Source organism: Adiantum capillus-veneris, chromosome 19 (genome assembly GCF_014529385.1).
Source record: "Adiantum capillus-veneris isolate H3 chromosome 19, ASM1452938v2, whole genome shotgun sequence".
Classification (NCBI taxonomy): domain Eukaryota; kingdom Viridiplantae; phylum Streptophyta; class Polypodiopsida; order Polypodiales; family Pteridaceae; genus Adiantum; species Adiantum capillus-veneris.
This window is the reverse complement of record NC_140949.1, coordinates 104468035-104482120: the sequence shown is the minus strand read 5'-3', so window position 1 is coordinate 104482120 and position 14086 is coordinate 104468035. Positions and strand designations below refer to the sequence as shown.

Below are 14086 nucleotides of genomic sequence, written 5' to 3'. Positions count from 1 at the left end.
TTTCTTTGGAAACATGAATATAAGCAATACATCCAAAGGTTCGAAAATGAGATACAAAAGGAATGTCACCTGTCCATGCTGTGATGGGTATCTTACCAGAGGGTGCAGTAGTAGGAAGATGATTCTGAATAAATGTTGCTGTCAAAGTAGCTTCGGCCCAGAAAACACGCGATAAGCCAGAATGAATCAGCATACATCTTACAGCATTGAGAATAGTGCGATTCTTTCGTTCAGCAACACCATTCTGTTGAGGCGAATATGGAATAGTGTGTTCATGATGAATTCCACTATCAGCACAGTAATTCACAAACTCTCGAGAAACATATTCGCCTCCATTGTCACTACGAAGCTTCTTAAGGCGACGACCAGTTTGAAGTTCCGCAGCCTTGTGGAATTGTTTGAAAAAAGATAAGGCTTCAAATTTTTGTCTAAGTAGAAATACAGTCGTATACCTTGAGAAATTATCAATGAAAGTAATGAAGTAGCGATATTGTGATCTCGAAGAAGGTAGAGGTCCACATATATCAGTATGAACAAGATCCAATATGTCATGAGAATGAGTTGTATTTGAAAGAGGAAAGGGTTTACGATTGTGTTTCCCTAGAGCACAAAATTCACAAATTCCCATATGGGGATGGGCTTTAAGATCCATGCCATGAACAAGATCACGACGTTGAAGATCAAGGAGTTTTGAGAAATCAGCATGAACAAAACGGTGATGCCATACTTTACAATCATGATCACCTGGAGCAGTGACAATATTTGCTATAGCATCGTTGAGAGAGAGTTCAAACAAATTACCGTTTCGAGGAGCAGTGGCTATAGTTTTTCCATCTTTCTCAATTCGGCATTTGGTATAATCAAATCCAACAAACAGACCAAGATCAACAAGTCTAGCAACTGAAAGAAGATTACGTTGAAGATCTGGTACATGTAATACTCCTCGCAAAATTCGAGTGGAAGAAGATAAGGTACCAAGATATAAGTCTCCAATACCCTTTACTTGACAAGTAGTATCATCAGCAAGATAAACAACACGTTGAACTGGCAGTGGATGATAGTTATGGAGCCACTTAGACTGATATGTCATATTTCCTGTAGCACCAGAATCGACAATAAAAAGTGATCCATCACATACATGAAGTATTCTGTCTGGAGCAACTGAACATAGGATGCAGCTTGTTTCTGGTACAATGTTGTTTCGATGTTCAGTAGCATATGCTCTATTCCGATCTGTGTCGAATCGACGCTTATAGCACATATGAGTGGGATGATCAGATCGTCCACAATATTCACAAGAAGAAGAAGAAGAGTCTCTAGATAAACGTGGTTGTTTTGTGGTAATATTGTGTTCTTCATCATATTGACGTGCCCAACAATCATCTTTAGTATGGTCATTTCTGTTGCAGTAAGAACATTGCTTATTAGGAAATTTGAGACGAGAGAAAATATTACCGCGACGGCCACCTCTGCGGTTTCCTCGTTGAAATGGACGCCTTCGAGCATAAAAAGCACGTTCCATCTGTTGTGACTCAGTCTCCTCTTGTGAAATCATAGCTGTATCGTGACCAGCATTTCGACGTTCTTGACGTTGAGAGTATTCAATTAAAGACATGCAAGCTTGGTCGAAATCAAGACCATCTTTATTAGAGAGAATAGTAACAACGTTATCATAAGAAGAGTCCTTCACCGTATCAAGGAGAAGTGTAATCAGTTGCTTTTGTGGAACAGGATCACCGGCAGCAGCAAGTTGATTAATAATAGATTTGAAAGACTCAATATGTCCCGTCATGGCAGTACCAACTTCATATTGTAACTTGTTAAGCAACCCTCTCAAATAAAGTATTTCTGTAACAGATTTCTTCTGAAAGTTTGCAATAAGGTACTTCCATACGTCATGGGAAGTAGGCAGTTCTTACATATCAAGCAAAAGGGAATCAGTAAGAGCAGAAAGAATATACCGACGAGCTACTTTATCACGTCGTTGCCAATCCGTATAGGCAACATTCCAATCTTCAAATATAGGTCCTTCAGTGATAAGCACGTTATCATTATCCGTATCAACAGGCTGAGGCGGACAAACACGATTTCCAAGAACAACATCGGAGAGTTCATCGCCTTCAAGAATTAACAACATCTTTGCTTTCCAGCCTGGAAATACTTGACCTTGGAAAGGAGGAACAGAACGATGGCCAGAAGAAAAGCCGTTGACGAGAATATTCATAGCCATATCTTGTTGCGAGAAGACGTATAAGATAAAATCGCAGAATCTGCACACCATATATGGTGAAGGCCGCAATTGAGAATGAGAGAGATATGAATACTGCGTTTTGTCACCGATAAACGTAAGAAGGATGCTCAAGAAACGTCCAAAGATGTGAGAGACGTCACCCAAAAAAGACAGGGTAAAGGAGAGGTTAATAATAAACTAGTCCTCAAAATAGAGTGGTGTGAGACGCAAGATTGACGGCCACAATATGAATAGCAAAAAGCTAAATCTTCTCGAAAAAGTTAACGCCAAAATAAGAAAAATGATCGTGGACGCTTCACGAAGAAGTAGGACGAAGAAAGTTACGTCAAGCTCTATTGCAGTAAAAACAGCATAACTTTCTGCTGCGAACTCCGATTGACGCAAACCTAGAACTCAAATCGAAGAGCTCGAGGAGACGAACAAGTTTTGGATGAAAAGTGCCATTGCACTATGCTCTATTGCACTTTTCCCGTTTCTCCAAATTTTGAGCAGAACAGCAAGAAAAATTGAGATGAAGTTCAGGGTGTCATTAACAAGAAAACGTAATCAACGATTAGATTGATTATAAATAAACGCCACATAAAACACTAATCATATTCTTCTTAACACAAAACAACCACAGTTAACAAGAATCAACGTTCAAAAATAAAATTTGTAACAATTTTGAATCTTACATGCGAATCGCATACACATACTGTTGTCACCATGAATTGAATCGGCGCGTGATCGTTACCGCTCTGATACCATGTTGAGATGTAGAGAGAAAGAGAGAGAGACGAGACAAGAGACACACCATATATGCTCCCAAAGACTGATTCATATTGAGGACAAGATACAAATATATAGGTGAGACCAAGTTCAGTAGAGTGAGCCATATATAGCTCCAACACCTTTTGATCGTCGATAAATTTTGATCCCCCCCTCTCCCCCCCCCCCCCCCAAAAAAAAAGAAAAAAGTTTACTTCGTTTTGCCAATTTGGTGTGTTGGAATCTAAGTGTGTTTTTCTTTTATGGGTGTCGTGCATGTGCTTGTATGGGTTATCAAAATACATTTATCGAAACTGATTTACAGGCGTTGTACAAGCTAAAAAAAGCCAGAAACTAATTACCCTAAAATAGCCAAAAAAACCCAATAGTAATCAGTATGATTTTCGTACTACAAGCTATCTTTAATTGCCTAATTATGCAATCGTAGATAAAGTATCAAAGGAGAAAGAAAACAGGTACCGTCAGTTCGTAACTGTACATTTTAGCAGAAAAAACCGTTAATGTATGTCATCAAGGTATCAAGATGAGTACCGACCTGAGATGGTAGCTCAACAACTTCCGTAGCTTCTTAGTATCAAAAAGCCCTCACACCTCTCCTTGAAATACACACATATAGGAAATAAACCGATAGACTAAGTCAGCGGCCAGAGCACATTGTTGACTGGATATTATATGTTCAGTCTGAATATTGTTGGGTTTGAAATTGAGATGCTGCTCTGAATATTGCTGACTTTGAACATTGCTGACTCTGAATATTACTGAGTCTGATATTTGGCCAGTCAGATATTTGCTGACTCTGACGATTGCTGAGTTTGAATATTGCTGCGTCGGATTATTTACTGAATATTTACTGGGTCAAAATATTGCTAGGACGGATTTTGGTTAGGTCGGATTTTGCTGACTCTGATATTCTATGTCAAGAACATTTTTGGGTTGGACAGTTATAACCATCAATTGGTACTTGTATTGGGATGAGTTCTGAGTAGGGGAATGAGAGAGAATCTTTAGCCATGGTGTTCTTTGCTCTGTTTGATCTTTCTCTATGTTCTCTATGCTGACTCTAAAATTATCTAACTGTGTCTTTTGCTGAGTCTGATCATGGAGTGAGTATCTATTCTCTGTTTGAGAGCATGTGTGAGATAGAGATTCTTGTGTTGTTGAACCCCAACACATTTGTCGATCCCGTTGGGTACTGAAGGTTTCGCCAATATATTTGGTGAACCTACTGCAATTGTTTGTGTGTTGTGTCTGACATTCTTGTCTTGTTGATTACCTCTAACTTTGATGGATCCATTTGGATGCCATCTAGAGAGATAATGTGACCTAAATACTGAATCTCTTGTAAGAAAAATTCACTTTTCTTTTGATTAACATAAAGTTTATTCTCTCTTAGAACTTGAAATATTACTTGGAGGTGTCGCTTGTGTTCGTCTAATGAATTAAAGTAGATGATGATATCATCAAAGAACACTTAAGTAAAGGTTTGGTGAGGCCTGAATAGCTTCTCCATCAAGCGTTTGAATGTGGATGGTGCATTGGTCAAGCCAAAAGTCATGATAATGTATTCATAAAGACCAAACGTAGTGCGAAATGCGGTCTTTACAATGTCTTGATCAACTATCCTTATTTGATGATAGCCACTTTTTAGGTCAATCCTACTGATGTAGGTGGAGCCTTGTAGCTTATCAAATAGGTCTTCTACCCGTGGAACACGAAACCTATTTTTGATAGTGATTCTATTTAGTGCTCTATAGTCAACACACATACGATATGTGCCGTCTTTCTTTTGCACTAGTAGCACAGGAGAACAAAATGGAGATGAGCTAGGCCTAACCATGCCATTCTCAACTAACTCATGCACTTGCCGCATAATCTCCTCTTGTTGATCTTGAGAAACTCTATAAGGAGGTTTATTAGGCGGTGAACTTCCTGGAAGAAGTTCAATTGCATGGTCATCATTGCCTCGTTTAGGAGGTAACTCACAAGGGATGTCATCAATAAAAACATCTTGAAACCCCTTGAGAAAATTGGATAACTTTCATTCCTTTTGATTGTGTATATTTTCTTTTGCTAAAACATCAGGTTCATTTTGAGAATATTTAACAAAAAACATGTACATGGAAATAGAGCTCTTTATTGACTTGTTGAAAGCTTGTGTATGTAAAATGGGTATAGTGTTACCCATTTCCTTAGCATCTATATACATATCTTTTTCCCTGAACCTAAATGAGATTCTTCTTTCAGGGAATTTAACATTGGCAGCCATGCGATCAAACCATGGTGCCCCTAGGATTACATTCTCATGCTTGAGAGGAGAGATAAAGAAGTCCTCTTTGTCTACATAGCTTTGGACATGGAGCCTCAATTTCCCGATTAAAGGAGTGACTGAAGCTTCTTTCCCCTTGAAAGCACCGTCTGCGGGGTAGGACATCTCCCATCTCGTAGGTTTGTATGTCTAGCTTGGTGGCCAAATCTATAGATATAAAATTATGAGTAGAACCGGGATCAAAGAGAATAAAAGCATCATCTTCTCTTACCTTTCCCTGGGCATGGCATAGAGGAGATCCTTTGTGGTGAGTTTCCTCCTCTTGGATTTCGACAAAGGTAGCTCTAGGAGGATCATGGCGGTTGTTCTTTTGTGGAAAAGCGTGGTACGCATGCCCTTATTCGCCGCACTTGAAACACAGGTTATCCTTGCGATAACACTCAAGCTCTTTAGGAGAGAGTTTATTTTTGCCTTTATAAACTCCCTTCTCTTTAGCTTTGTTGGAGTTGCCCTTAGGAGACTTTTGGACATTGTCCTTCCCCTTAGGCTCATCGGAAGCCTTGTTTTTAGTGGGCTTAGAATTTCTCTTAGCCCCTGTTTGGAAATTGATTCGAGAGGCCACCATAGTATGTTGTATTACCGCCGATATGGTGCGTGGCCTTTGGGAGTTGACATACTCCGCCATTTCTTCAGTTAAGCTCACACAAAGTTGTTGCTTTTGCTCTCCAAAATCCAACTTTTTGAACACAGTGGCTTTCAGTTGTAGCTCCCAAAACTTGTCTATATATTTGTGGATGGATTCATAGGGAGAGATCTTCAAACTTCGCCATTCGGTGAGTACTTTGTCTTTGGCATCAGTGGCCAAAAACTGTTTCATAATAAAACTCTTAAAGCTTTCCACGTTTGTGGAGCTTCACCGTTGGCCCGTAGGCCCGTAGGCTAGACCACCATTGTCTGGCGGACTTTTGAAAGTGCATAGCTACATGGTGTAGCTTAGAGGACTCCGTGAAGCCCTCATCTCCGAACGCGGTATCGAATTGTTGGATAAAGACCAAGACATTGTCCGTAGCACCAAAAGTGCCATCGTAGGTAAGGAAAGAGATGCTCTTCCCCCCCTCTTTGAACTTCTTGAACTTGGATGACCTCTTTCACGCAGCATAGGATTTCATAAGAGGAAGAGGATGAAGAAGATGGAGAAGAGGGTGTCCTCTTTCTCGCCTTTTTCTTCTCTTGCTTTTTGTCATCCCTCTTTGAAGTATGGTGTGGAGAAGTATGTGATGGTCTTCTCCGTTTTGGAGGTGATGGAGAGCATTTAGCCCGCCGTCTTCGTGGAGCCATCTCTGCCGAGGTGGTGGGAGACTCACTTCTTTCTCGTTCCTTCGGTGGAGGCTCTTGAATTCTCGTTTGAGAAGGAGATGCATCATCAAGGAGCAAATTTTTGAGCCCTTTATAGGGATCCTCTTCTTCTTCCCGAGTCGGAGAGGGACCTATTTTGGAAGTCTCGCAAGGAGGCTTTGTAGGTGTTCTCTTGTCATGGTCAGGAGCTTGGAGAATCCCATGAGTACGAAGCTGCCGTTGCACTTCACTTTGGAGGGATGGATTGCCCATGTCTTGTTGAAGCCTAGAAACAAGATAGTTAATAAGCATTGGGGCATCATTAGTAGCGTTCTCATTAGCAAAATCAAAGTTATCAACATTAATTTCACTCTCTTTACTATTGTCAGCCATTCTAACAACTTTTAGGTGTAAACTTTTTAGGTGTACTTTGGCACTTTAAGCCCTAGTTGCTACTCCGCTTTACCCCTTTAGAAAAAGCACTCAAGCTACTCTACCTGTGGCTTGAATACCATTAATTGCAAGGAATAGAAGAGAGGGTTGTTCAACACCTAAACAGCACCGGCTCCTATCAAGCTTCTAATAGCTCAATAGTGGTTAAGTCGTAGGCAAGCCCCATAGGACTCCACTATTAAGACCATAGCTCTCGACGGTGATGCCCCGTTAACTGCACTAAGGCAGGCGCACTGCAAGACTGAAAAATCCCTATTCTACTTACTCACATGCAATTAATAGTACCAACCGTTTATAGCTAGCTTGTGGACCTCCGTTCTTGAGCAATAAAAGAGAAACCTTGGGCTCTGATACCAATGTAACATTTAATGGCCTGTAACTTGTGTGTAGCGGAAAATAGCATGAACATAGTGAGCATTTCATTAGAATACATTCCTAATGATAATAACAAGAGTGCTTGAGTGGAGAAAGCAACAAAAAACATAACACCTAGTTAGATAGCATGAACAATATTTCAAAAGAGAGAGAAATTAAGCAATTGACAACAATTGAGGACCGGATTTTCATGGAGCTGGTCCCCCCTCCAAAAGGCTTTGTATTATGGTTTCTCCCATCAAGAGAGACATTATACAATACAATTTCTTGTGTTCCTTCAATACTAGATAGTGCAATGAAGATGGAAACTTCATGCACTACGCAAAACACTTATCAAACACAAGATCAATTCCCTCACGGTCTCGGACCCAAGACCTCACACACCTTCGAAGATGGTGAGAGCTAGCGGGGTATGAGAGTAGATTGAGAGGAAGAAGGAGTATTCTTATGAGAAAGATGTACATCTCCTCACATAATCACTTATATTAGCATAGCTTAGCTTAGTAATTAGCATGGTAGAGGAGATGAGCATGCATTGAAGCTTGCCTCTTGGTTGGATTTGCATCACAAAGCCAAGAGTTGTTGGTGTAGGCCTCCCTTCTCAAAAGCTTGGAAAAGGTGATAAGCTTTCCATTAAAGCTTGAGAAGGAGAGAGAGTCTTGTTTACTTCACACAGGAGCTAGTGTGAGTGTGTAGGTGATAATGTCTTTGAAAAACCAGTCCCCCTCTCTCTCTTGGTTGACCCCTCTTGCTATTTGCTCTTGCTAGCATCCTATTGGACCTCTCAGGCTTAGCCAATGGTAATTAAGTAGCATAAGTGATAGCCTTCTGACATGTGTCCCCCTTTCCCCTTTTGTGGGAACATTAGGTAATTATTTAATTCAACTCAACTCTCATTGGACCCCTTGGGAGGTTGTCCAATAGTCTTCTAGAGAGCTTAATTCCCATTGGTTCTTTTATTAAGTGTTTTTAAATTAATTAAACTAGATTTACTCTAGCCTAATTCTCATTGGTCCACCTCCAAGGCCATCCTATAGGATTTGAATACACCTTGTGGGCATCTAGGCTAGGGAGTTGACATGTGTCCCTCATTCCCTTTGTGTAAAGGGAGCTTGTGTGTGTATGTGTGTGAGTTTCTCTCTCATCCCCTACTTCTTGGCCTTTGTAGGGCTTGACAAAGACTTTTGAGACACACACAAAGCATCCAATTTTCCCTAATGTTGACCTTTGGACACAACCTTTGAATTTTGGAACCTTAGCATTTTGGAAGTCTTAATGGGTTGAACCTTAAGGTCTTTTAAGCCCATTGTTGCGCATAGCTCTTTTGTAGAGGCCCCCCCCTTTGGATCCCTATTTTCCCTCCTTTGGATCCCTAATGTGGCCGTTCTGCTAACTTAACCAATATTCTATCTTTTTCTCCCCTGGCACTTTCCCATATTAAATGATTAGTTTAACATGAGAAAATCATTTAGGAGAATTAGGTATTGATTATTATGACAAGATAGTAGAGGTGGATTCTTACAGGATGGACTATCAGATATGGATGGAGGACTATCAAAATTCAGATTTTTATGTGCTATAGATTTTGGAGTTGCAAACTAGGCAAAGAAGAATACATTACAGGAATGTTCAGGTGGACTTAAAGATTGGATTAGGTGGAATGTGCCTTTTACAGGACGATCATATGTGATTTTGAAAAATATGAAGGATGCTCTGATTTTGAAAATTTGGAGTTGGAAAAATTCCAATGGAATGACAAAAAGTTCACAATACAAAAAGGCAGCAATACATCAGATCCATCAAAAATGGAAAGTCAATCAGTTGCAGCAGTGGGTAGAGTTCACTATTATACTCTTCCAAAAAACAATTGATGTTTCATTGTTTTATGCAGGTCAAAAGTAAAGGTGCTCATTTGGGCCACCCAAATTAATGAGCACCTTTATTTTTGAATTGGCGTGTAGCGACAATAAGCGCGGTAATAACAGTGACAAAGGTCACCGTAATAGCAGCGGGTATATTGCCATGACTATTACCACGCTTATTGCTGAGAAACCACTACCGCGTACATAGCCGTGGTTATTGCCGCTCCCGCAAATTTTTCTCTCTCCTTTTTCCTTTGTTTTTCCGCGGCAATGTTAGCGGTTATAGACAACTCCACTTATAGTGAAACTTGCAAAAACATACACACTATGTTACTCACACACACACGCACGCACACACACGCGTGCACACACACACACACACATACACAAGTGAACAAATCTACTACGAATCTTGAAAATAATTAGCTTACCTTGTTGATGGGGAGGAGCGTATTAGTGAAAATCTCAAGTGCGACAATCCGTGTGGCAGCAGATCTGCAGCAAGTGAGAAGGAGGAGGACAAGAGAGGAAGAGAAAAACGAGCGACATGAAGAGGAGAAATTACCCGCGGTTTTTGTTTTTGCAGAATTTGTTGGTACAGGTGCCGGTATAATCATTGTTATGCGTGTCGAAATAGGCCCCGCTATAAGCTTCGATATCAGTCGCGTCGATATCGACATCGAAAATTGAAAATTAAATCTTATTCAAATTGGATCTCCCTCCAAAAAATTGAAAATTAAATTTTATTAAAATTTGATCTCCCTCCAGATTTACCTACACATATACCGACGCCCGCTATAGACGTCGATAATTTGACGTTAGCATTTAAGTAATCTAGTCTTGTAGTGACAATTGTTCTTTAAAAACTATGGCCCTAGCTTATCCCTCAAGAGATTATGCATTGTTTAAGCGGTCCTAACACATACGAAATATTTTTCTTGCTTAAGTACTTTTATTATGCCACGTTCATGTGCTATAAAAATCATTCTTAAATGTGTTGCTTCTACCATGAAACTATAGCGATACCACTAGTGACACAGTTATGTCGCTTTTGGGATGTCCAATAGCATCATATTGTACTCATGCTCCTAATAGTGATTATGATACTTGCAGCCCCACAATACTTTCCACATACCTTTCTCTCGTCCAAAATATTCTCCCCCACAAACATTGTGGAGTATGAAATGGAATTTGGAACCCTCTATAAAGATTGAGACATAGAAGGACACACCATGAGTTCTTGCAAGAGAACATGCACACAACCAAGAGAACACGCAATGCTCAAGGGTTGTCTATAACCGCTAAAATAGCAGAAAAAAACCAATATTAATCAGTATGTTTTTCAAACAATTATGTACTACAAAAAGTATCAAAGGAGAAAAAAACCAGGTACCATCAATTGGTAACTGTATGTTTTAGCAGAAAAAACCGTTAATGTATGTCATCAAGGTATCAAGGTGAGTACCGACCTCAGATGGTAGCTCAACAACTTCCATACCTGCTTAGTATTAAAAAATCCCTCACACCTCTCCTTGAAATGCACACATATAGGAAATAAACCCATAGACTAAGTGAGGGGCCAGAGCACCTTGTTGACTGGATATTATATGTTGAGTGTGAATATTGTTGAGTTTGAAATTGGGATGCTGCTCTAAATATTGTTGACTGTGAATATTACTGAGTCTGATATTTGGCCAATCAGATATCTTTCCTGACTTTGATTATTAATATTGCTAAGTCTGAATATTGCTGCGTCGGATTATTTGTTGAATCTTTACTGGGTCAGAACATTGCTAGGTCGGATTTTGCTGACTTTGATATTTTATGTCAAGAACATTTTTCGGTTGGACAATTATAACCATCAATTGGTACTTGTATTGGGATGAGTTCTGAGAAGGAGAATGCGAGAGAAGCTTTAGCCATGGTGTCTGTTTGATCTTTCTCTATGTTTTTTTTGCTGACTCTGAAGTTATCTAAATGTGTCTTTTGCTAAGTCTGATCATGGAGTGAGTATCTATTCTCTGTTTGAGAGCATGTGTGAGATAGACACTCTTGTGTTGTTGAACCCCAACACATTTGGCGATCCCGTTGGGCCACTCAAGCTTTAGCCAATATATTTGGTGAACCTACTACCATTGTTTGTGTGTTGTGTCTGACATTCTTGTCTTGTTGATTACCTATTCTAATGGTATGTCCATTGGGTCTGATTACCTTTTGTGTCAGCATTCAAGGTCGGTCTTTGTGTTTCACGAGAGTGATGATGCTATGAAAGAACCTATTCTGAAGGAGAAATTGTTAGACTGAGGAGCAAATCATGTTTGATTAGAAGCGTTGCTTAAGATTCAAAATTTAGATTTTGCTACTATAAGTGCTGCAGATTCAGGTTGCATAGATTCAGTAAGATGTTGCAGATTCAGGTTGCACACATTCAATAAGGTGTTGTAGATTCAGGCCACACAGATTCAGAATGTGCAAAATGGCAGATGATTTTGCAGAGACAAAATAACAATTTCTTGAAATTAGAGAGAGAAATCTGATGCTGAATCTGATGTTGATAATCAGATCTATTGAATCAAACAAACTCAAGAATGGTATCTTTCACTGGATTTTTCCAAACATAAAAATACATCACTAAAGTAAAATATCCCAATCAATTTAAGCAACAAATTAAATGGACTATGCGGATCCTGGTACAACATTTGTGGCTCTTCGTTTAGCAAATTTAATGGGTCTCGGATTGGTGTGGTACACCAATCTTGAGGGCTAAACATGATTGGTGTATGTTATGGGGCGGTAAAAGGAAGAAAGAGAAATGTGAGGCTTGCATGAGTAAGAAGCATGAGGTGGATGATTGTCCGTGTGTAGTTGATGTGTGCTCAAAGAGAGATGCTTGTAGGAAGTGGTGCATGGTGGATTTGTGCACAAAACTTCATAAAATTAGTCACAAATTGCATATACCAACTTCCTATAACAAAATGGAAAGAGCCTTAGAGAAGTTAGATGATTTTTAAGATGACTTGGAGAATGCATATAAATGGCTAGATGATCATAAAGGGGATAGGCAAAAATCATGTTCTAGCAGAAAGAAGGTTTTCAAGTTGCAAAAAGCATGTGAGAAGCTGAGGGATACATATGAGAATGAGTTTGAAGGGGATTTGAGTGATGATGACGATGATGGATGGAGGATGGATCCCGTAATCCACCAAGTAGGGATACCAAACATGGAGGAGAAGGAGGTGCAAAAGGAGGTTGGCAAAAAGATCCTAGAAGAGCCCCTAGATACCCCTAACCTACCACTAGAGTATACCCATGGAGTGGAAGAGGAAGAACCATTGCTTAAATTTATGTTGTTTGCATATGGAAAATGTTGTTACCCTATTTGTGGGGAGAAGCATGTCATACATAACCATGATGTTGTTGATGTTATTCAAAGAACACTTGAAGCGGTGGATAGTGAGATGAATGCATTGGAGAAATTGATGGAAATTAAGTTTTTTGAAATCAGATTTTCTCAGGAGGAATTTCTGAAAAACATATCAGTTCAAGAGGAGTTTGCACCAAAAAAGATCACCTACATGTGAAAATGTTTCCAAAAGGTGTTTGGTGCCTAGATTACAAGAACCTGATTTTCAGAGTTAGATTCTCATGTTTCAGAGGCTAATTCTGCTAATGTTTAATTCATGCTCTTGGAGAATGGACATACTTATTTAGTTTTGGTTTCATAAGTTCATTTTCTATGAGCTCTCATGTGATATAATCCCTTGGGGAATGTTTGGGTGATGTTTAGTTTCTCTCTATGATGTATTTTGTGTACCTTGGTTTAAGTACCAGGCACTACACTTTGCTTCATATGAAGATCCTAGCATTGAGTTTGTCATAGTGCTATATGGTGTATTTGTATATCTTGGATTAGGTTCCAAGCACTATACTTTATGAGCAGTATGTGAGCAATATGTGAGCAGTATGTAGTTATCCAATGTAGCCCATTCTAGACTGTTGATTAGAATCCATGCTTCTCGTATCAACATCAACTTATGAGGGCATTTGTTGAGGTAAGAATTTAGTTGACACTCATATTGAGAAAAATCCTTAGACACAAAGCATGCAACCCCAGGTAAGACTTTACTGACACTCATATTGAGAAAAATCCTTAGACGCCAAGCATGCACCATTATGTGGATAATTCTCTTTCCCCATGGAACCCTATAGCCTCTCACACATGCTACTCACTGCATGATCACTGTATACCATACACTTGATAGCCACATGCTACTTGTGATAGCTCACTTGACCCTTTCCATTACCATATGTGGTGCATATCTATCCACTCATTGATTCCATTCCTCCAATTTGAGTATATATAATGGCACTACCCAAAGCTTCTAATAACTCTCACTTTCTATGATCAATCAAGCAAGTTAGCATATCTACATTGTGTATTCAGATCTTTCTAATCTACCTATGATCTAATGCTATTGCATTAGCACAACACACCCACTTCCTATCATTTCATATGTGTGTGCATGTATGTGTGTGTGAGTGTGTGTAATTTATATGTATGTATATGTGTATGTGTATGTGTATGTGTATGTGTTTGTGTTTGTGTATGTGTATGTGTATGTGTATGTGTATGTGTTTGTGTTTGTGTTTGTGTATGTGTATGTGTATGTGTATGTGTATGTGTATGTGTATGTGTATGTGTATGTGTATGTGTATGTGTATGTGTATGTGTATGTGTGTTTGTGTATTTAAGTGTGAATGTGTGTGTGCATAAGT

General features: G+C 39.4%; 1 pseudogene; it reads left to right on the top strand.

Moving 5' to 3' along the window:
- Nucleotides 1-12285: 12285 nt before the first annotated feature.
- LOC147434585 (uncharacterized) lies at nt 12286-12891 on the top strand (annotated as a pseudogene).
- The last annotated feature ends 1195 nt before the right edge of the window (nt 12892-14086 follow it).